Here is a 16903-nt window from a genome sequence, read left to right as displayed (position 1 = left end):
GCGATTGCTGATCTGTGTGGATTAGCTTCGGACGCCCCTTGCCCGTCGTGGCTTACCACTGCGGTTCAGTATATCCATTCTGTTCTCCCGGAGACTTGGCTTTCCCGCGTTCGGTCGCGGCGACGCTTCTGTCGTACGGTCGGAGTGAAGTTAGTCGATCATACGGGTGCGGATTTCGCCTTGACTGCCCTGACCAGCAAGGTCATCTACGGTCGTTTTGCGCTCTCCACAGTTGCTGAGTCCCCAGGTGAGCATGCCTGGCGCCGGTTCTTTGGGGGTCCCCTGCCTCGCCCTGCCTGGTCAATGTTACATTCGTCTTTGCTTCGTCCTTCTCATCGCGACGTCAACCTTCAAGTGGTGCATGGGGCTATCTTTACGTCTGAGCGTCTTTTCGCCATCGGCCTTTCGTCTAACCCCACTTGCGTGTTTTGCTTACAAACTGTCGAGACTTTAGAGCATATTTACTTGCGCTGCCCCTTTTCGATTCGGCTCTGGCAGTCCCTCTTTGTCACTAAATTAGGCTTGGCCCTTGACAGTGTGCTGGGCAGTTGTACGCCGGATAGGGACTCTTTTATCGTCTTTCAACATTGTTCGGCCGGCATTCGCCCTAAATCCCGGTTGAAATTCGTCCATTTCTTAACGTCACTCTTTAAATGGCTAGTTTTAAATGCACGTTCCTTTTTAATTAGTACTGCCAAAGTCTCGTTAAATATTTTAGAAAAACGTTGTTACGCCATTTTAAAACGCGAACTACGTCTCACCTACAGCTCCCATTTTTTGTTATTGAATCGTGATGAATATTTTTTAAAGCACATCAAAGAATTCTTAGACTGGTTATAGATGTTCGATACGCGCTGATTTGTAAAATGTAGCATTGATTAATCTTGACTGTTGTATCAACTTTTGTTTTATAATAAAAAAAAAAAAAAAAAAAAAAACGTCCGCCTAACACGCGGAAGGTCCTAGGTTCGAGCCCTGTTAGCTACATATTTTGTCAATCGTGATTGGGCAAAAAAGTAAGCTAGGTCTCTTGGAAAACTCAGTATTACTACGTATCTATGGTGTAGTGGTTATCACGTCCGCCTAACACGCGGAAGGTCCCAGGTTCGAACCCTGGTAGATACATATTTTGTCCATCGTGATTGGGCATAAAAATAAGCTAGGTCTCTTGGAAAACTCAGTACTACTAAGTATCTATGGTGTAGTGGTTATCACGTCCGCTTCACACGCGGAAGGTTCCAAGATCGAGCCCATGTTAGATACATATTTTGACCATCGTGATTGGGCATAAAAATAAGCTAGGTCTCTTGGAAAACTCAACATTGCTACGTATCTATGGTGTAGTGGGTATCACGTCCGCTTCAGACGCGGAAAGTTCCAAGATCGAGCCCATGTTAGATACATATTTTGACCATCGTGATTGGGCATAAAAATAAGCTAGGTCTCTTGGAAAACTCAGCATTACTACGTATCTATGGTGTAGTGGTTATCACGTCCGCCTAACACGCGGAAGGTCCTAGGTTCGAGCCCTGTTAGCTACATATTTTGTCAATCGTGATTGGGCAAAAAAGTAAGCTAGGTCTCTTGGAAAACTCAGTATTACTACGTATCTATGGTGTAGTGGTTATCACGTCCGCCTAACACGCGGAAGGTCCCAGGTTCGAACCCTGGTAGATACATATTTTGTCCATCGTGATTGGCATAAAAATAAGCTAGGTCTCTTGGAAAACTCAGTATTACTAAGTATCTATGGTGTAGTGGGTATCACGTCCGCTTCACACGCGGAAGGTTCCAAGACCGAGCCCATGTTAGATACATATTTTGTCAATCGTGATTGGGCAAAAAAGTAAGCTAGGTCTCTTGGAAAACTCAGTATTACTACGTATCTATGGTGTAGTGGTTATCACGTCCGCTTCACAAGCGGAAGGTCCCAGGTTCGAGCCCTGGTAGGTACATATTTTGACCATCGTGATTGGGCATAAAATCAAGCTAGGTCTATTGGAAAACTCAGCATTACTACGTATCTATGGTGTAGTGTATATGACGTCCGCCTAACACGCGGAAGGTCCCAGGTTCGAGCCCTGGTAGATACATATTTTGACCATCGTGATTGGGCATAAAAATAAGCTAGGTCTCTTGGAAAACTCTTTATTACTACGTATCTATGGTGTAGTGGTTATCACGTCCGCTTCACAAGCGGAAGGTCCCAGGTTCGAGCCCTGGTAGATACATATTTTGACCATCGTGATTGGGCATAAAAATAAGCTAGGTCTCTTGGAAAACTCAGTATTACTACGTATGTATGGTGTAGTGGTTATCACGTCCGCTTCACAAGCGGAAGGTTCCAAGATCGAGCCCATGTTAGATACATATTTTGACCATCGTGATTGGGCATAAAATCAAGTTAGGTCTCTTGGAAAACTCAGTATTACTACGTATCTATGGTGTAGTGGTTATCACGTCCGCTTCACAAGCGGAAGATCCCAAGTTTGGGCCCTGGTAGATACATATTTTGACCATCGTGATTAGGCATAAAAATAAGCTAGGTCTCTTGAAAAACTCAGTATTGCTAAGTATCTATGGTGTAGTGGTTATCACGTCCGCCTAACACGCGGAAGGTCCTAGGTTCGAGCCCTGTTAGCTACATATTTTGTCAATCGTGATTGGGCAAAAAAGTAAGCTAGGTCTCTTGGAAAACTCAGTATTACTACGTATCTATGGTGTAGTGGTTATGACGTCCGCCTAACACGCGGAAGGTCCCAGGTTCGAGCCCTGGTAGATACATGTTTTGTCCATCGTGATTGGGCATAAAAATAAGCTAGGTCTCTTGGAAAACTCAGTATTACTAAGTATCTATGGTGTAGTGGTTATCACGTCCGCCTAACACGCGGAAGGTCCTAGGTTCGAGCCCTGTTAGCTACATATTTTGTCAATCGTGATTGGGCAAAAAAGTAAGCTAGGTCTCTTGGAAAACTCAGTATTACTACGTATCTATGGTGTAGTGGTTATCACGTCCGCCTAACACGCGGAAGGTCCCAGGTTCGAGCCATGGTAGATACATGTTTTGTCCATCGTGATTGGGCATAAAAATAAGCTAGGTCTCTTGGAAAACTCAGTATTACTAAGTATCTATGGTGTAGTGGTTATCACGTCCGCTTCACACGCGGAAGGTTCCAAGATCGAGCCCATGTTAGATACATATTTTGACCATCGTGATTGGGCATAAAATCAAGCTAGGTCTCTTGGAAAACTCAGCATTACTACGTATCTATGGTGTAGTGGTTATCATGTCCGCTTCACAAGCGGAAGGTCCCAGGTTCGAGCCCTGGTAGATACATATTTTGACCATCGTGATTGGGCATAAAAATAAGCTAGGTCTCTTGGAAAACTCTTTATTACTACGTATCTATGGTGTAGTGGTTATCACGTCCGCTTCACAAGCGGAAGGTCCCAGGTTCGAGCCCTGGTAGATACATATTTTGACCATCGTGATTGGGCATAAAAATAAGCTAGGTCTCTTGGAAAACTCAGTATTACTAAGTATCTATGGTGTAGTGGGTATCACGTCCGCTTCACACGCGGAAGGTTCCAACACTGAGCCCATGTTAGATACATATTTTGTCAATCGTGATTGGGCAAAAAAGTAAGCTAGGTCTCTTGGAAAACTCAGTATTACTACGTATCTATGGTGTAGTGGTTATCACGTCCGCTTCACAAGCGGAAGGTCCCAGGTTCGAGCCCTGGTAGGTACATATTTTGACCATCGTGATTGGGCATAAAATCAAGCTATGTCTATTGGAAAACTCAGCATTACTACGTATCTATGGTGTAGTGGTTATGACGTCCGCCTAACACGCGGAAGGTCCCAGGTTCGAGCCCTGGTAGATACATATTTTGACCATCGTGATTGGGCATAAAAATAAGCTAGGTCTCTTGGAAAACTCTTTATTACTACGTATCTATGGTGTAGTGGTTATCACTTCCGCTTCACAAGCGGAAGGTCCCAGGTTCGAGCCCTGGTAGATACATATTTTGACCATCGTGACTGGGCATAAAATCAAGCTAGGTCTATTGGAAAACTCAGCATTACTTCGTATCTATGGTGTAGTGGTTATCACGTCCGCTTCACAAGCGGAAGGTCCCAGATTCGAGCCCTGTTAGCTACATATTTTGTCAATCGTGATTGGGCAAAAAAGTAAGCTAGGTCTCTTGGAAAACTCTATATTACTACGTATCTATGGTGTAGTGGTTATCACGTCCGCCTAACACGCGGAAGGTCCCAGGTTCGAACCCTGGTAGATACATATTTTGTCCATCGTGATTGGGCATAAAAATAAGCTAGGTCTCTTGGAAAACTCAGTATTACTAAGTATCTATGGTGTAGTGGGTATCACGTCCGCTTCACGCGCGGAAGGTTCCAAGACCGAGCCCATGTTAGATACATATTTTGTCAATCGTGATTGGGCAAAAAATCAAGCTAGGTCTATTGGAAAACTCAGCATTACTTCGTATCTATGGTGTAGTGGTTATCAAGTCCGCTTCACAAGCGGAATGTCCCAAGTTCGAGCCCTGGTAGATACATATTTTGACCATCGTGATTGGGCATAAAAATAAGCTAGGTCTCTTGGAAAACTCAGTATTACTAAGTATCTATGGTGTAGTGGGTATCACGTCCGCTTCACACGCGGAAGGTTCCAAGATCGAGCTCATGTTAGATACATATTTTGACCATCGTGATTGGGCATAAAATCAAGTTAGGTCTCTTGAAAAACTCAGTATTACTACGTATCTATGGTGTAGTGGTTATCACGTCCGCTTCACAAGCGGAAGATCCCAAGTTTGGGCCCTGGTAGATACATATTTTGACCATCGTGATTAGGCATAAAAATAAGCTAGGTCTCTTGGAAAACTCAGTATTGCTAAGTATCTATGGTGTAGTGGTTATCACGTCCGCCTAACACGCGGAAGGTCCTAGGTTCGAGCCCTGTTAGCTACATATTTTGTCAATCGTGATTGGGCAAAAAAGTAAGCTAGGTCTCTTGGAAAACTCAGTATTACTACGTATCTATGGTGTAGTGGTTATCACGTCCGCCTAACACGCGGAAGGTCCCAGGTTCGAACCCTGGTAGATACATATTTTGTCCATCGTGATTGGGCATAAAAATAAGCTAGGTCTCTTGGAAAACTCAGTATTACTAAGTATCTATGGTGTAGTGGGTATCACGTCCGCTTCACACGCGGAAGGTTCCAAGACCGAGCCCATGTTAGATACATATTTTGTCAATCGTGATTGGGCAAAAAAATAAGCTAGGTCTCTTGGAAAACTCAGCATTACTACGTATCTATGGTGTAGTGGTTATCACGTCCGCCTAACACGCGGAAGGTCCTAGGTTCGAGCCCTGTTAGCTACATATTTTGTCAATCGTGATTGGGCAAAAAAGTAAGCTAGGTCTCTTGGAAAACTCAGTATTACTACGTATCTATGGTGTAGTGGTTATCACGTCCGCCTAACACGCGGAAGGTCCCAGGTTCGAACCCTGGTAGATACATATTTTGTCCATCGTGATTGGGCATAAAAATAAGCTAGGTCTCTTGGAAAACTCAGTATTACTAAGTATCTATGGTGTAGTGGGTATCACGTCCGCTTCACGCGCGGAAGGTTCCAAGACCGAGCCCATGTTAGATACATATTTTGTCAATCGTGATTGGGCAAAAAAGTAAGCTAGGTCTCTTGGAAAACTCAGTATTACTACGTATCTATGGTGTAGTGGTTATCACGTCCGCTTCACAAGCGGAAGGTCCCAGGTTCGAGCCCTGGTAGATACATATTTTGACCATCGTGATTGGGCATAAAATCAAGCTAGGTCTATTGCAAAACTCAGCATTACTTCGTATCTATGGTGTAGTGGTTATCAAGTCCGCTTCACAAGCGGAATGTCCCAGGTTCGAGCCCTGGTAGATACATATTTTGACCATCGTGATTGGGCATAAAAATAAGCTAGGTCTCTTGGAAAACTCAGTATTACTAAGTATCTATGGTGTAGTGGGTATCACGTCCGCTTCACACGCGGAAGGTTCCAAGATCGAGCTCATGTTAGATACATATTTTGACCATCGTGATTGGGCATAAAAATAAGCTAGGTCTCTTGGAAAACTCAACATTGCTACGTATCTATGGTGTAGTGGGTATCACGTCCGCTTCAGACGCGGAAGGTTCCAAGATCGAGCCCATGTTAGATACATATTTTGACCATCGTGATTGGGCATAAAAATAAGCTAGGTCTCTTGGAAAACTCAGCATTACTACGTATCTATGGTGTAGTGGTTATCACGTCCGCCTAACACGCGGAAGGTCCCAGGTTCGAACCCTGGTAGATACATATTTTGTCCATCGTGATTGGGCATAAAAATAAGCTAGGTCTCTTGGAAAACTCAGTATTACTAAGTATCTATGGTGTAGTGGGTATCACGTCCGCTTCACACGCGGAAGGTTCCAAGACCGAGCCCATGTTAGATACATATTTTGTCAATCGTGATTGGGCAAAAAAATAAGCTAGGTCTCTTGGAAAACTCAGCATTACTACGTATCTATGGTGTAGTGGTTATCACGTCCGCCTAACACGCGGAAGGTCCTAGGTTCGAGCCCTGTTAGCTACATATTTTGTCAATCGTGATTGGGCAAAAAAGTAAGCTAGGTCTCTTGGAAAACTCAGTATTACTACGTATCTATGGTGTAGTGGTTATCACGTCCGCCTAACACGCGGAAGGTCCCAGGTTCGAACCCTGGTAGATACATATTTTGTCCATCGTGATTGGGCATAAAAATAAGCTAGGTCTCTTGGAAAACTCAGTATTACTACGTATCTATGGTGTAGTGGTTATCACGTCCGCTTCACAAGCGGAAGGTCCCAGGTTAGAGCCCTGGTAGGTACATATTTTGACCATCGTGATTGGGCATAAAATCAAGCTAGGTCTATTGGAAAACTCAGCATTACTACGTATCTATGGTGTAGTGGTTATGACGTCCGCCTAACACGCGGAAGGTCCCAGGTTCGAGCCCTGGTAGATACATATTTTGACCATCGTGATTGGGCATAAAAATAAGCTAGGTCTCTTGGAAAACTGTTTATTACTACGTATCTATGGCGTAGTGGTTATCACGTCCGCTTCACAAGCGGAAGGTCCCAGGTTCGAGCCCTGGTAGATACATATTTTGACCATCGTGATTGGGCATAAAAATAAGCTAGGTCTCTTGGAAAACTCAGTATTACTAAGTATCTATGGTGTAGTGGGTATCACGTCCGCTTCACACGCGGAAGGTTCCAACACCGAGCCCATGTTAGATACATATTTTGTCAATCGTGATTGGGCAAAAAAGTAAGCTAGGTCTCTTGGAAAACTCAGTATTACTACGTATCTATGGTGTAGTGGTTATCACGTCCGCTTCACAAGCGGAAGGTCCCAGGTTCGAGCCCTGGTAGGTACATATTTTGACCATCGTGATTGGGCATAAAATCAAGCTAGGTCTATTGGAAAACTCAGCATTACTACGTATCTATGGTGTAGTGGTTATGACGTCCGCCTAACACGCGGAAGGTCCCAGGTTCGAGCCCTGGTAGATACATATTTTCACCATCGTGATTGGGCATAAAAATAAGCTAGGTCTCTTGGAAAACTCTTTATTACTACGTATCTATGGTGTAGTGGTTATCACGTCCGCTTCACAAGCGGAAGGTCCCAGGTTCGAGCCCTGGTAGATACATATTTTGACCATCGTGATTGGGCATAAAATCAAGCTAGGTCTATTGGAAAACTCAGCATTACTTCGTATCTATGGTGTAGTGGTTATCACGTCCGCTTCACAAGCGGAAGGTCCCAGGTTCGAGCCCTGGTAGATACATATTTTGACCATCGTGATTGGGCATAAAAATAAGCTAGGTCTCTTGGAAAACTCAGTATTACTAAGTATCTATGGTGTAGTGGGTATCACGTCCGCTTCACACGCGGAAGGTTCCAAGATCGAGCCCATGTTAGATACATATTTTGACCATCGTGATTGGGCATAAAATCAAGTTAGGTCTCTTGGAAAACTCAGTATTACTACGTATCTATGGTGTAGTGGTTATCACGTCCGCTTCACAAGCGGAAGATCCCAAGTTTGGGCCCTGGTAGATACATGTTTTGTCCATCGTGATTGGGCATAAAAATAAGCTAGGTCTCTTGGAAAACTCAGTATTACTAAGTATCTATGGTGTAGTGGTTATCACGTCCGCCTAACACGCGGAAGGTCCTAGGTTCGAGCCCTGTTAGCTACATATTTTGTCAATCGTGATTGGGCAAAAAAGTAAGCTAGGTCTCTTGGAAAACTCAGTATTACTACGTATCTATGGTGTAGTGGTTATCACGTCCGCCTAACACGCGGAAGGTCCCAGGTTCGAGCCCTGGTAGATACATGTTTTGTCCATCGTGATTGGTCATAAAAATAAGCTAGGTCTCTTGGAAAACTCAGTATTACTAAGTATCTATGGTGTAGTGGTTATCACGTCCGCTTCACACGCGGAAGGTTCCAAGATCGAGCCCATGTTAGATACATATTTTGACCATCGTGATTGGGCATAAAATCAAGCTAGGTCTCTTGGAAAACTCAGCATTACTACGTATCTATGGTGTAGTGGTTATCATGTCCGCTTCACAAGCGGAAGGTCCCAGGTTCGAGCCCTGGTAGGTACATATTTTGACCATCGTGATTGGGCATAAAATCAAGCTATGTCTATTGGAAAACTCAGCATTACTACGTATCTATGGTGTAGTGGTTATGACGTCCGCCTAACACGCGGAAGGTCCCAGGTTCGAGCCCTGGTAGATACATATTTTGACCATCGTGATTGGGCATAAAAATAAGCTAGGTCTCTTGGAAAACTCTTTATTACTACGTATCTATGGTGTAGTGGTTATCACGTCCGTTTCACAAGCGGAAGGTCCCAGGTTCGAGCCCTGTTAGCTACATATTTTGTCAATCGTGATTGGGCAAAAAAGTAAGCTAGGTCTCTTGGAAAACTCAATATTACTACGTATCTATGGTGTAGTGGGTATCACGTCCGCTTCACACGCGGAAGGTTCCAAGACCGAGCCCATGTTAGATACATATTTTGACCATCGTGATTGGGCATAAAAATAAGCTAGGTCTCTTGGAAAACTCAACATTGCTACGTATCTATGGTGTAGTGGGTATCACGTCCGCTTCAGACGCGGAAGGTTCCAAGATCGAGCCCATGTTAGATACATATTTTGACCATCGTGATTGGGCATAAAAATAAGCTCGGTCTCTTGGAAAACTCAGCATTACTACGTATCTATGGTGTAGTGGTTATCACGTCCGCCTAACACGCGGAAGGTCCTAGGTTCGAGCCCTGTTAGCTACATATTTTGTCAATCGTGATTGGGCAAAAAAGGAAGCTAGGTCTCTTGGAAAACTCAGTATTACTACGTATCTATGGTGTAGTGGTTATCACGTCCGCCTAACACGCGGAAGGTCCCAGGTTCGAACCCTGGTAGATACATATTTTGTCCATCGTGATTGGGCATAAAAATAAGCTAGGTCTCTTGGAAAACTCAGTATTACTAAGTATCTATGGTGTAGTGGTTATCACGTCCGCTTCACACGCGGAAGGTTCCAAGATCGAGCCCATGTTAGATACATATTTTGACCATCGTGATTGGGCATAAAATCAAGCTAGGTCTCTTGGAAAACTCAGCATTACTACGTATCTATGGTGTAGTGGTTATCATGTCCGCTTCACAAGCGGAAGGTCCCAAGTTCGGGCCCTGGTAGATACATATTTTGACCATCGTGATTGGGCATAAAAATAAGCTAGGTCTCTTGGAAAACTCAGTATTACTAAGTATCTATTGTGTAGTGGCTATCACGTCCGCTTCACACGCGGAAGGTTCCAAGACCGAGCCCATGTTAGATACATATTTTGTCCATCGTGATTGGGCATAAAAATAAGCTAGGTCTCTGGGAAAACTCAGTATTACTAAGTATCTATGGTGTAGTAGTTATCACGTCCGCTTCACACGCAGAAGGTTCCAAGATCGAGCCCATGTTAGATACGTATTTTGACCATCGTGATTGGGCATAAAATCAAGCTAGGTCTCTTGGAAAACTCAGCATTACTACGTATCTATGGTGTAGTGGTTATCACGTCCGCCTAACACGCGGAAGGTCCCAGGTTCGAACCCTGGTAGATACATATTTTGTCCATCGTGATTGGGCATAAAAATAAGCTAGGTCTCTTGGAAAACTCAGTATTACTAAGTATCTATGGTGTAGTGGGTATCACGTCCGCTTCACACGCGGAAGGTTCCAAGACCGAGCCCATGTTAGATACATATTTTGTCAATCGTGATTGGGCAAAAAAGTAAGCTAGGTCTCTTGGAAAACTCAGTATTACTACGTATCTATGGTGTAGTGGTTATCACGTCCGCTTCACAAGAGGAAGGTCCCAGGTTCGAGCCCTGGTAGGTACATATTTTGACCATCGTGATTGGGCATAAAATCAAGCTAGGTCTCTTGGAAAACTCAGCATTACTACGTATCTATGGTGTAGTGGTTATCATGTCCGCTTCACAAGCGGAAGGGCCCAAGTTCGGGCCCTGGTAGATACATATTTTGACCATCGTGATTGGGCATAAAAATAAGCTAGGTCTCTTGGAAAACTCAGTATTACTAAGTATCTATGGTGTAGTGGGTATCACGTCCGCTTCACACGCGGAAGGTTCCAAGACCGAGCCCATGTTAGATACATATTTTGACCATCGTGATTGGGCATAGAAATAAGCTAGGTCTCTTGGAAAACTCAACATTGCTACGTATCTATGGTGTAGTGGGTATCACGTCCGCTTCAGACGCGGAAGGTTCCAAGATCGAGCCCATGTTAGATACATATTTTGACCATCGTGATTGGGCATAAAAATATGCTAGGTCTCTTGGAAAACTCAGCATTACTACGTATCTATGGTGTAGTGGTTATCACGTCCGCCTAACACGCGGAAGGTCCTAGGTTCGAGCCCTGTTAGCTACATATTTTGTCAATCGTGATTGGCAAAAAAGTAAGCTAGGTCTCTTGGAAAACTCAGTATTACTACGTATCTATGGTGTAGTGGTTATCACGTCCGCCTAACACGCGGAAGGTCCCAGGTTCGAACCCTGGTAGATACATATTTTGTCCATCGTGATTGGGCATAAAAATAAGCTAGGTCTCTTGGAAAACTCAGTATTACTAAGTATCTATGGTGTAGTGGTTATCACGTCCGCTTCACACGCAGAAGGTTCCAAGATCGAGCCCATGTTAGATACATATTTTGACCATCGTGATTGGGCATAAAATCAAGCTAGGTCTCTTGGAAAACTCAGCATTACTACGTATCTATGGTGTAGTGGTTATCATGTCCGCTTCACAAGCGGAAGGTCCCAAGTTCGGGCCCTGGTAGATACATATTTTGACCATCGTGATTGGGCATAAAAATAAGCTAGGTCTCTTGGAAAACTCAACATTGCTACGTATCTATGGTGTAGTGGGTATCACGTCCGCTTCAGACGCGGAAGGTTCCAAGACCGAGCCCATGTTAGATACATATTTTGTTAATCGTGATTGGGCAAAAAAGTAAGCTAGGTCTCTTGGAAAACTCAGTATTTCTACGTATCTATGGTGTAGTGGTTATCACGTCCGCTTCACAAGCGGAAGGTCCCAGGTTCGAGCCCTGGTAGGTACATATTTTGACCATCGTGATTGGGCATAAAATCAAGCTAGGTCTCTTGGAAAACTCAGCATTACTACGTATCTATGGTGTAGTGGTTATCATGTCCGCTTCACAAGCGGAAGGTCCCAAGTTCGGGCCCTGGTAGATACATATTTTGACCATCGTGATTGGGCATAAAAATAAGCTAGGTCTCTTGGAAAACTCAGTATTACTAAGTATCTATGGTGTAGTGGGTATCACGTCCGCTTCACACGCGGAAGGTTCCAAGACCGAGCCCATGTTAGATACATATTTTGACCATCGTGATTGGGCATAAAAATAAGCTAGGTCTCTTGGAAAACTCAACATTGCTACGTATCTATGGTGTAGTGGGTATCACGTCCGCTTCAGACGCGGAAGGTTCCAAGATCGAGCCCATGTTAGATACATATTTTGACCATCGTGATTGGGCATAAAAATATGCTAGGTCTCTTGGAAAACTCAGCATTACTACGTATCTATGGTGTAGTGGTTATCACGTCCGCCTAACACGCGGAAGGTCCTAGGTTCGAGCCCTGTTAGCTACATATTTTGTCAATCGTGATTGGGCAAAAAAGTAAGCTAGGTCCCTTGGAAAACTCAGTATTACTACGTATCTATGGTGTAGTGGTTATCACGTCCGCCTAACACGCGGAAGGTCCCAGGTTCGAACCCTGGTAGATACATATTTTGTCCATCGTGATTGGGCATAAAAATAAGCTAGGTCTCTTGGAAAACTCAGTATTACTAAGTATCTATGGTGTAGTGGTTATCACGTCCGCTTCACACGCAGAAGGTTCCAAGATCGAGCCCATGTTAGATACATATTTTGACCATCGTGATTGGGCATAAAATCAAGCTAGGTCCCTTGGAAAACTCAGCATTACTACGTATCTATGGTGTAGTGGTTATCATGTCCGCTTCACAAGCGGAAGGTCCCAAGTTCGGGCCCTGGTAGATACATATTTTGACCATCGTGATTGGGCATAAAAATAAGCTAGGTCTCTTGGAAAACTCAACATTGCTACGTATCTATGGTGTAGTGGGTATCACGTCCGCTTCAGACGCGGAAGGTTCCAAGACCGAGCCCATGTTAGATACATATTTTGTCAATCGTGATTGGGCAAAAAAGTAAGCTAGGTCTCTTGGAAAACTCAGTATTTCTACGTATCTATGGTGTAGTGGTTATCACGTCCGCTTCACAAGCGGAAGGTCCCAGGTTCGAGCCCTGGTAGGTACATATTTTGACCATCGTGATTGGGCATAAAATCAAGCTAGGTCTCTTGGAAAACTCAGCATTACTACGTATCTATGGTGTAGTGGTTATCATGTCCGCTTCACAAGCGGAAGGTCCCAAGTTCGGGCCCTGGTAGATACATATTTTGACCATCGTGATTGGGCATAAAAATAAGCTAGGTCTCTTGGAAAACTCAGTATTACTAAGTATCTATGGTGTAGTGGGTATCACGTCCGCTTCACACGCGGAAGGTTCCAAGACCGAGCCCATGTTAGATACATATTTTGACCATCGTGATTGGGCATAAAAATAAGCTAGGTCTCTTGGAAAACTCAACATTGCTACGTATCTATGGTGTAGTGGGTATCACGTCCGCTTCAGACGCGGAAGGTTCCAAGATCGAGCCCATGTTAGATACATATTTTGACCATCGTGATTGGGCATAAAAATATGCTAGGTCTCTTGGAAAACTCAGCATTACTACGTATCTATGGTGTAGTGGTTATCACGTCCGCCTAACACGCGGAAGGTCCTAGGTTCGAGCCCTGTTAGCTACATATTTTGTCAATCGTGATTGGGCAAAAAAGTAAGCTAGGTCTCTTGGAAAACTCAGCATTACTACGTATCTATGGTGTAGTGGTTATCATGTCCGCTTCACAAGCGGAAGGTCCCAAGTTCGGGCCCTGGTAGATACATATTTTGACCATCGTGATTGGGCATAAAAATAAGCTAGGTCTCTTGGAAAACTCAGCATTACTACGTATCTATGGTGTAGTGGTTATCATGTCCGCTTCACAAGCGGAAGGTCCCAAGTTCGGGCCCTGGTAGATACATATTTTGACCATCGTGATTGGGCATAAAAATAAGCTAGGTCTCTTGGAAAACTCAGTATTACTAAGTATCTATGGTGTAGTGGGTATCACGTCCGCTTCACACGCGGAAGGTTCCAAGACCGAGCCCATGTTAGATACATATTTTGTCCATCGTGATTGGGCATAAAAATAAGCTAGGTCTCTTGGAAAACTCAGTATTACTAAGTATCTATGGTGTAGTGGTTATCACGTCCGCTTCACACGCAGAAGGTTCCAAGATCGAGCCCATGTTAGATACATATTTTGACCATCGTGATTGGGCATAAAATCAAGCTAGGTCTCTTGGAAAACTCAGCATTACTACGTATCTATGGTGTAGTGGTTATCACGTCCAATTCACAAGCGGAAGGTCCCAGGTTCGAGCCCTGTTAGCTACATATTTTGTCCATCGTGATTGGGCATAAAAATAAGCTAGGTCTCTTGGAAAACTCAGTATTACTAAGTATCTATGGTGTAGTGGTTATCACGTCCGCCTTGCACGCGGAAGGTCCTAGGTTCGAGCCCTGTTAGCTACATATTTTGTCAATCGTGATTGGACATAAAATCAAGCTAGGTCTCTTGGAAAACTCAGCATTACTACGTATCTATGGTGTAGTGGTTATCATGTCCGCTTCACAAGCGGAAGGTCCCAAGTTCGGGCCCTGGTAGATACATATTTTGACCATCGTGATTGGGCATAAAAATAAGCTAGGTCTCTTGGAAAACTCAGTATTACTAAGTATGTATGGTGTAGTGGGTATCACGTCCGCTTCACACGCGGAAGGTCCCAAGATCGAGCCCATTTTAGGTACATATTTTGACCATCGTGATTGGGCATAAAATCAAGCTAGGTCTCTTGGAAAACTCAGTATTACTACGTATCTATGGTGTAGTGGTTATCACGTCCGCTTCACAAGCGGAAGATCCCAAGTTCGGGCCCTGGTAGATACATATTTTGACCATCGTGATTAGGCATAAAAATAAGCTAGGTCTCTTGGAAAACTCAGTATTACTAAGTATCTATGGTGTAGTGGTTATCACGTCCGCCTAACACGCGGAAGGTCCTAGGTTCGAGCCCTGTTAGCTACATATTTTGTCAATCGTGATTGGGCAAAAAAGTAAGCTAGGTCTCTTGGAAAACTCAGTATTACTACGTATCTATGGTGTAGTGGTTATCACGTCCGCCTAACACGCGGAAGGTCCTAGGTTCGAGCCCTGTTAGCTACATATTTTGTCAATCGTGATTGGGCAAAAAAGTAAGCTAGGTCTCTTGGAAAACTCAGTATTACTACGTATCTATGGTGTAGTGGTTATCACGTCCGCCTAACACGCGGAAGGTCCCAGGTTCGAACCCTGGTAGATACATATTTTGTCCATCGTGATTGGGCATAAAAATAAGCTAGGTCTCTTGGAAAACTCAGTATTACTAAGTATCTATGGTGTAGTGGTTATCACGTCCGCTTCACACGCGGAGGGTTCCAAGATCGAGCCCATGTTAGATACATATTTTGACCATCGTGATTGGGCATAAAATCAAGCTAGGTCTCTTGGAAAACTCAGCATTACTACGTATCTATGGTGTAGTGGTTATCATGTCCGCTTCACAAGCGGAAGGTCCCAAGTTCGGGCCCTGGTAGATACATATTTTGACCATCGTGATTGGGCATAAAAATAAGCTAGGTCTCTTGGAAAACTCAGTATTACTAAGTATCTATGGTGTAGTGGGTATCACGTCCGCTTCACACGCGGAAGGTTCCAAGACCGAGCCCATGTTAGATACATATTTTGTCCATCGTGATTGGGCATAAAAATAAGCTAGGTCTCTTGGAAAACTCAGTATTACTAAGTATCTATGGTGTAGTGGTTATCACGTCCGCTTCACTCGCAGAAGGTTCCAAGATCGAGCCCATGTTAGATACATATTTTGACCATCGTGATTGGGCATAAAATCAAGCTAGGTCTCTTGGAAAACTCAGCATTACTACGTATCTATGGTGTAGTGGTTATCACGTCCAATTCACAAGCGGAAGGTCCCAGGTTCGAGCCCTGTTAGCTACATATTTTGTCCATCGTGATTGGGCATAAAAATAAGCTAGGTCTCTTGGAAAACTCAGTATTACTAAGTATCTATGGTGTAGTGGTTATCACGTCCGCCTTGCACGCGGAAGGTCCTAGGTTCGAGCCCTGTTAGCTACATATTTTGTCAATCGTGATTGGACATAAAATCAAGCTAGGTCTCTTGGAAAACTCAGCATTACTACGTATCTATGGTGTAGTGGTTATCATGTCCGCTTCACAAGCGGAAGGTCCCAAGTTCGGGCCCTGGTAGATACATATTTTGACCATCGTGATTGGGCATAAAAATAAGCTAGGTCTCTTGGAAAACTCAGTATTACTAAGTATGTATGGTGTAGTGGGTATCACGTCCGCTTCACACGCGGAAGGTCCCAAGATCGAGCCCATTTTAGGTACATATTTTGACCATCGTGATTGGGCATAAAATCAAGCTAGGTCTCTTGGAAAACTCAGCATTACTACGTATCTATGGTGTAGTGGTTATCATGTCCGCTTCACAAGCGGAAGGTCCCAAGTTCGGGCCCTGGTAGATACATATTTTGACCATCGTGATTGGGCATAAAAATAAGCTAGGTCTCTTGGAAAACTCAGTATTACTAAGTATCTATGGTGTAGTGGGTATCACGTCCGCTTCACACGCGGAAGGTTCCAAGACCGAGCCCATGTTAGATACATATTTTGTCCATCGTGATTGGGCATAAAAATAAGCTAGGTCTCTTGGAAAACTCAGTATTACTAAGTATCTATGGTGTAGTGGTTATCACGTCCGCTTCACTCGCAGAAGGTTCCAAGATCGAGCCCATGTTAGATACATATTTTGACCATCGTGATTGGGCATAAAATCAAGCTAGGTCTCTTGGAAAACTCAGCATTACTACGTATCTATGGTGTAGTGGTTATCACGTCCAATTCACAAGCGGAAGGTCCCAGGTTCGAGCCCTGTTAGCTACATATTTTG

General features: G+C 43.9%; 53 non-coding genes across 53 annotated transcripts; all 53 read left to right on the top strand.

Moving 5' to 3' along the window:
• The first annotated feature begins 1052 nt into the window (after window positions 1–1052).
• Window positions 1053–1125, top strand: TRNAV-AAC (transfer RNA valine (anticodon AAC)). Its single transcript has one exon. It is a non-coding gene; the product is annotated as a tRNA-Val (tRNA).
• A 481-nt stretch (window positions 1126–1606) lies between these two features.
• On the top strand, window positions 1607–1679 carry TRNAV-AAC (transfer RNA valine (anticodon AAC)). The gene has a single exon. It is a non-coding gene; the product is annotated as a tRNA-Val (tRNA).
• A 203-nt stretch (window positions 1680–1882) lies between these two features.
• TRNAV-CAC (transfer RNA valine (anticodon CAC)) lies at window positions 1883–1955 on the top strand. The gene has a single exon. It is a non-coding gene; the product is annotated as a tRNA-Val (tRNA).
• Window positions 1956–2158: 203 nt separating this feature from the next.
• On the top strand, window positions 2159–2231 carry TRNAV-CAC (transfer RNA valine (anticodon CAC)). The gene has a single exon. It is a non-coding gene; the product is annotated as a tRNA-Val (tRNA).
• Window positions 2232–2711: 480 nt separating this feature from the next.
• Window positions 2712–2784, top strand: TRNAV-AAC (transfer RNA valine (anticodon AAC)). The gene has a single exon. It is a non-coding gene; the product is annotated as a tRNA-Val (tRNA).
• Window positions 2785–2987: 203 nt separating this feature from the next.
• On the top strand, window positions 2988–3060 carry TRNAV-AAC (transfer RNA valine (anticodon AAC)). Its single transcript has one exon. It is a non-coding gene; the product is annotated as a tRNA-Val (tRNA).
• Window positions 3061–3264: 204 nt separating this feature from the next.
• TRNAV-CAC (transfer RNA valine (anticodon CAC)) lies at window positions 3265–3337 on the top strand. Its single transcript has one exon. It is a non-coding gene; the product is annotated as a tRNA-Val (tRNA).
• A 65-nt stretch (window positions 3338–3402) lies between these two features.
• Window positions 3403–3475, top strand: TRNAV-CAC (transfer RNA valine (anticodon CAC)). The gene has a single exon. It is a non-coding gene; the product is annotated as a tRNA-Val (tRNA).
• A 204-nt stretch (window positions 3476–3679) lies between these two features.
• TRNAV-CAC (transfer RNA valine (anticodon CAC)) lies at window positions 3680–3752 on the top strand. The gene has a single exon. It is a non-coding gene; the product is annotated as a tRNA-Val (tRNA).
• Window positions 3753–3817: 65 nt separating this feature from the next.
• Window positions 3818–3890, top strand: TRNAV-AAC (transfer RNA valine (anticodon AAC)). Its single transcript has one exon. It is a non-coding gene; the product is annotated as a tRNA-Val (tRNA).
• A 65-nt stretch (window positions 3891–3955) lies between these two features.
• Window positions 3956–4028, top strand: TRNAV-CAC (transfer RNA valine (anticodon CAC)). Its single transcript has one exon. It is a non-coding gene; the product is annotated as a tRNA-Val (tRNA).
• A 203-nt stretch (window positions 4029–4231) lies between these two features.
• TRNAV-AAC (transfer RNA valine (anticodon AAC)) lies at window positions 4232–4304 on the top strand. The gene has a single exon. It is a non-coding gene; the product is annotated as a tRNA-Val (tRNA).
• A 204-nt stretch (window positions 4305–4508) lies between these two features.
• Window positions 4509–4581, top strand: TRNAV-CAC (transfer RNA valine (anticodon CAC)). Its single transcript has one exon. It is a non-coding gene; the product is annotated as a tRNA-Val (tRNA).
• Window positions 4582–5061: 480 nt separating this feature from the next.
• TRNAV-AAC (transfer RNA valine (anticodon AAC)) lies at window positions 5062–5134 on the top strand. Its single transcript has one exon. It is a non-coding gene; the product is annotated as a tRNA-Val (tRNA).
• Window positions 5135–5476: 342 nt separating this feature from the next.
• Window positions 5477–5549, top strand: TRNAV-AAC (transfer RNA valine (anticodon AAC)). Its single transcript has one exon. It is a non-coding gene; the product is annotated as a tRNA-Val (tRNA).
• A 204-nt stretch (window positions 5550–5753) lies between these two features.
• Window positions 5754–5826, top strand: TRNAV-CAC (transfer RNA valine (anticodon CAC)). The gene has a single exon. It is a non-coding gene; the product is annotated as a tRNA-Val (tRNA).
• A 65-nt stretch (window positions 5827–5891) lies between these two features.
• Window positions 5892–5964, top strand: TRNAV-CAC (transfer RNA valine (anticodon CAC)). Its single transcript has one exon. It is a non-coding gene; the product is annotated as a tRNA-Val (tRNA).
• Window positions 5965–6307: 343 nt separating this feature from the next.
• On the top strand, window positions 6308–6380 carry TRNAV-AAC (transfer RNA valine (anticodon AAC)). The gene has a single exon. It is a non-coding gene; the product is annotated as a tRNA-Val (tRNA).
• A 342-nt stretch (window positions 6381–6722) lies between these two features.
• Window positions 6723–6795, top strand: TRNAV-AAC (transfer RNA valine (anticodon AAC)). Its single transcript has one exon. It is a non-coding gene; the product is annotated as a tRNA-Val (tRNA).
• Window positions 6796–6860: 65 nt separating this feature from the next.
• TRNAV-CAC (transfer RNA valine (anticodon CAC)) lies at window positions 6861–6933 on the top strand. The gene has a single exon. It is a non-coding gene; the product is annotated as a tRNA-Val (tRNA).
• Window positions 6934–6998: 65 nt separating this feature from the next.
• On the top strand, window positions 6999–7071 carry TRNAV-AAC (transfer RNA valine (anticodon AAC)). The gene has a single exon. It is a non-coding gene; the product is annotated as a tRNA-Val (tRNA).
• A 65-nt stretch (window positions 7072–7136) lies between these two features.
• TRNAV-CAC (transfer RNA valine (anticodon CAC)) lies at window positions 7137–7209 on the top strand. Its single transcript has one exon. It is a non-coding gene; the product is annotated as a tRNA-Val (tRNA).
• Window positions 7210–7413: 204 nt separating this feature from the next.
• Window positions 7414–7486, top strand: TRNAV-CAC (transfer RNA valine (anticodon CAC)). The gene has a single exon. It is a non-coding gene; the product is annotated as a tRNA-Val (tRNA).
• Window positions 7487–7551: 65 nt separating this feature from the next.
• On the top strand, window positions 7552–7624 carry TRNAV-AAC (transfer RNA valine (anticodon AAC)). The gene has a single exon. It is a non-coding gene; the product is annotated as a tRNA-Val (tRNA).
• A 65-nt stretch (window positions 7625–7689) lies between these two features.
• On the top strand, window positions 7690–7762 carry TRNAV-CAC (transfer RNA valine (anticodon CAC)). The gene has a single exon. It is a non-coding gene; the product is annotated as a tRNA-Val (tRNA).
• A 65-nt stretch (window positions 7763–7827) lies between these two features.
• Window positions 7828–7900, top strand: TRNAV-CAC (transfer RNA valine (anticodon CAC)). The gene has a single exon. It is a non-coding gene; the product is annotated as a tRNA-Val (tRNA).
• A 480-nt stretch (window positions 7901–8380) lies between these two features.
• TRNAV-AAC (transfer RNA valine (anticodon AAC)) lies at window positions 8381–8453 on the top strand. Its single transcript has one exon. It is a non-coding gene; the product is annotated as a tRNA-Val (tRNA).
• A 204-nt stretch (window positions 8454–8657) lies between these two features.
• Window positions 8658–8730, top strand: TRNAV-CAC (transfer RNA valine (anticodon CAC)). Its single transcript has one exon. It is a non-coding gene; the product is annotated as a tRNA-Val (tRNA).
• A 65-nt stretch (window positions 8731–8795) lies between these two features.
• Window positions 8796–8868, top strand: TRNAV-AAC (transfer RNA valine (anticodon AAC)). The gene has a single exon. It is a non-coding gene; the product is annotated as a tRNA-Val (tRNA).
• Window positions 8869–8933: 65 nt separating this feature from the next.
• On the top strand, window positions 8934–9006 carry TRNAV-CAC (transfer RNA valine (anticodon CAC)). Its single transcript has one exon. It is a non-coding gene; the product is annotated as a tRNA-Val (tRNA).
• Window positions 9007–9487: 481 nt separating this feature from the next.
• TRNAV-AAC (transfer RNA valine (anticodon AAC)) lies at window positions 9488–9560 on the top strand. The gene has a single exon. It is a non-coding gene; the product is annotated as a tRNA-Val (tRNA).
• Window positions 9561–9764: 204 nt separating this feature from the next.
• TRNAV-CAC (transfer RNA valine (anticodon CAC)) lies at window positions 9765–9837 on the top strand. Its single transcript has one exon. It is a non-coding gene; the product is annotated as a tRNA-Val (tRNA).
• A 343-nt stretch (window positions 9838–10180) lies between these two features.
• Window positions 10181–10253, top strand: TRNAV-AAC (transfer RNA valine (anticodon AAC)). Its single transcript has one exon. It is a non-coding gene; the product is annotated as a tRNA-Val (tRNA).
• A 204-nt stretch (window positions 10254–10457) lies between these two features.
• On the top strand, window positions 10458–10530 carry TRNAV-CAC (transfer RNA valine (anticodon CAC)). Its single transcript has one exon. It is a non-coding gene; the product is annotated as a tRNA-Val (tRNA).
• Window positions 10531–10595: 65 nt separating this feature from the next.
• Window positions 10596–10668, top strand: TRNAV-CAC (transfer RNA valine (anticodon CAC)). Its single transcript has one exon. It is a non-coding gene; the product is annotated as a tRNA-Val (tRNA).
• Window positions 10669–11148: 480 nt separating this feature from the next.
• TRNAV-AAC (transfer RNA valine (anticodon AAC)) lies at window positions 11149–11221 on the top strand. The gene has a single exon. It is a non-coding gene; the product is annotated as a tRNA-Val (tRNA).
• Window positions 11222–11425: 204 nt separating this feature from the next.
• TRNAV-CAC (transfer RNA valine (anticodon CAC)) lies at window positions 11426–11498 on the top strand. The gene has a single exon. It is a non-coding gene; the product is annotated as a tRNA-Val (tRNA).
• Window positions 11499–11702: 204 nt separating this feature from the next.
• TRNAV-CAC (transfer RNA valine (anticodon CAC)) lies at window positions 11703–11775 on the top strand. Its single transcript has one exon. It is a non-coding gene; the product is annotated as a tRNA-Val (tRNA).
• Window positions 11776–11840: 65 nt separating this feature from the next.
• Window positions 11841–11913, top strand: TRNAV-CAC (transfer RNA valine (anticodon CAC)). Its single transcript has one exon. It is a non-coding gene; the product is annotated as a tRNA-Val (tRNA).
• A 481-nt stretch (window positions 11914–12394) lies between these two features.
• TRNAV-AAC (transfer RNA valine (anticodon AAC)) lies at window positions 12395–12467 on the top strand. Its single transcript has one exon. It is a non-coding gene; the product is annotated as a tRNA-Val (tRNA).
• A 204-nt stretch (window positions 12468–12671) lies between these two features.
• On the top strand, window positions 12672–12744 carry TRNAV-CAC (transfer RNA valine (anticodon CAC)). The gene has a single exon. It is a non-coding gene; the product is annotated as a tRNA-Val (tRNA).
• Window positions 12745–12948: 204 nt separating this feature from the next.
• On the top strand, window positions 12949–13021 carry TRNAV-CAC (transfer RNA valine (anticodon CAC)). Its single transcript has one exon. It is a non-coding gene; the product is annotated as a tRNA-Val (tRNA).
• Window positions 13022–13086: 65 nt separating this feature from the next.
• TRNAV-CAC (transfer RNA valine (anticodon CAC)) lies at window positions 13087–13159 on the top strand. Its single transcript has one exon. It is a non-coding gene; the product is annotated as a tRNA-Val (tRNA).
• Window positions 13160–13640: 481 nt separating this feature from the next.
• TRNAV-CAC (transfer RNA valine (anticodon CAC)) lies at window positions 13641–13713 on the top strand. The gene has a single exon. It is a non-coding gene; the product is annotated as a tRNA-Val (tRNA).
• A 65-nt stretch (window positions 13714–13778) lies between these two features.
• TRNAV-CAC (transfer RNA valine (anticodon CAC)) lies at window positions 13779–13851 on the top strand. The gene has a single exon. It is a non-coding gene; the product is annotated as a tRNA-Val (tRNA).
• A 481-nt stretch (window positions 13852–14332) lies between these two features.
• Window positions 14333–14405, top strand: TRNAA-UGC (transfer RNA alanine (anticodon UGC)). Its single transcript has one exon. It is a non-coding gene; the product is annotated as a tRNA-Ala (tRNA).
• Window positions 14406–14470: 65 nt separating this feature from the next.
• On the top strand, window positions 14471–14543 carry TRNAV-CAC (transfer RNA valine (anticodon CAC)). The gene has a single exon. It is a non-coding gene; the product is annotated as a tRNA-Val (tRNA).
• A 204-nt stretch (window positions 14544–14747) lies between these two features.
• Window positions 14748–14820, top strand: TRNAV-CAC (transfer RNA valine (anticodon CAC)). The gene has a single exon. It is a non-coding gene; the product is annotated as a tRNA-Val (tRNA).
• A 341-nt stretch (window positions 14821–15161) lies between these two features.
• On the top strand, window positions 15162–15234 carry TRNAV-AAC (transfer RNA valine (anticodon AAC)). The gene has a single exon. It is a non-coding gene; the product is annotated as a tRNA-Val (tRNA).
• Window positions 15235–15438: 204 nt separating this feature from the next.
• On the top strand, window positions 15439–15511 carry TRNAV-CAC (transfer RNA valine (anticodon CAC)). The gene has a single exon. It is a non-coding gene; the product is annotated as a tRNA-Val (tRNA).
• Window positions 15512–15992: 481 nt separating this feature from the next.
• On the top strand, window positions 15993–16065 carry TRNAA-UGC (transfer RNA alanine (anticodon UGC)). The gene has a single exon. It is a non-coding gene; the product is annotated as a tRNA-Ala (tRNA).
• Window positions 16066–16130: 65 nt separating this feature from the next.
• Window positions 16131–16203, top strand: TRNAV-CAC (transfer RNA valine (anticodon CAC)). The gene has a single exon. It is a non-coding gene; the product is annotated as a tRNA-Val (tRNA).
• A 204-nt stretch (window positions 16204–16407) lies between these two features.
• Window positions 16408–16480, top strand: TRNAV-CAC (transfer RNA valine (anticodon CAC)). The gene has a single exon. It is a non-coding gene; the product is annotated as a tRNA-Val (tRNA).
• Window positions 16481–16903: the final 423 nt, after the last annotated feature.

This window comes from Phalangium opilio, unplaced genomic scaffold (assembly GCF_054372755.1).
Source record: "Phalangium opilio isolate 3A_F unplaced genomic scaffold, DU_Popi_V2 ptg000094l_1, whole genome shotgun sequence".
In the NCBI taxonomy this organism is placed as follows: domain Eukaryota; kingdom Metazoa; phylum Arthropoda; class Arachnida; order Opiliones; family Phalangiidae; genus Phalangium; species Phalangium opilio.
Note: the sequence above shows the minus strand (reverse complement) of the source record. Positions and strands in the feature narration are given on the sequence as shown.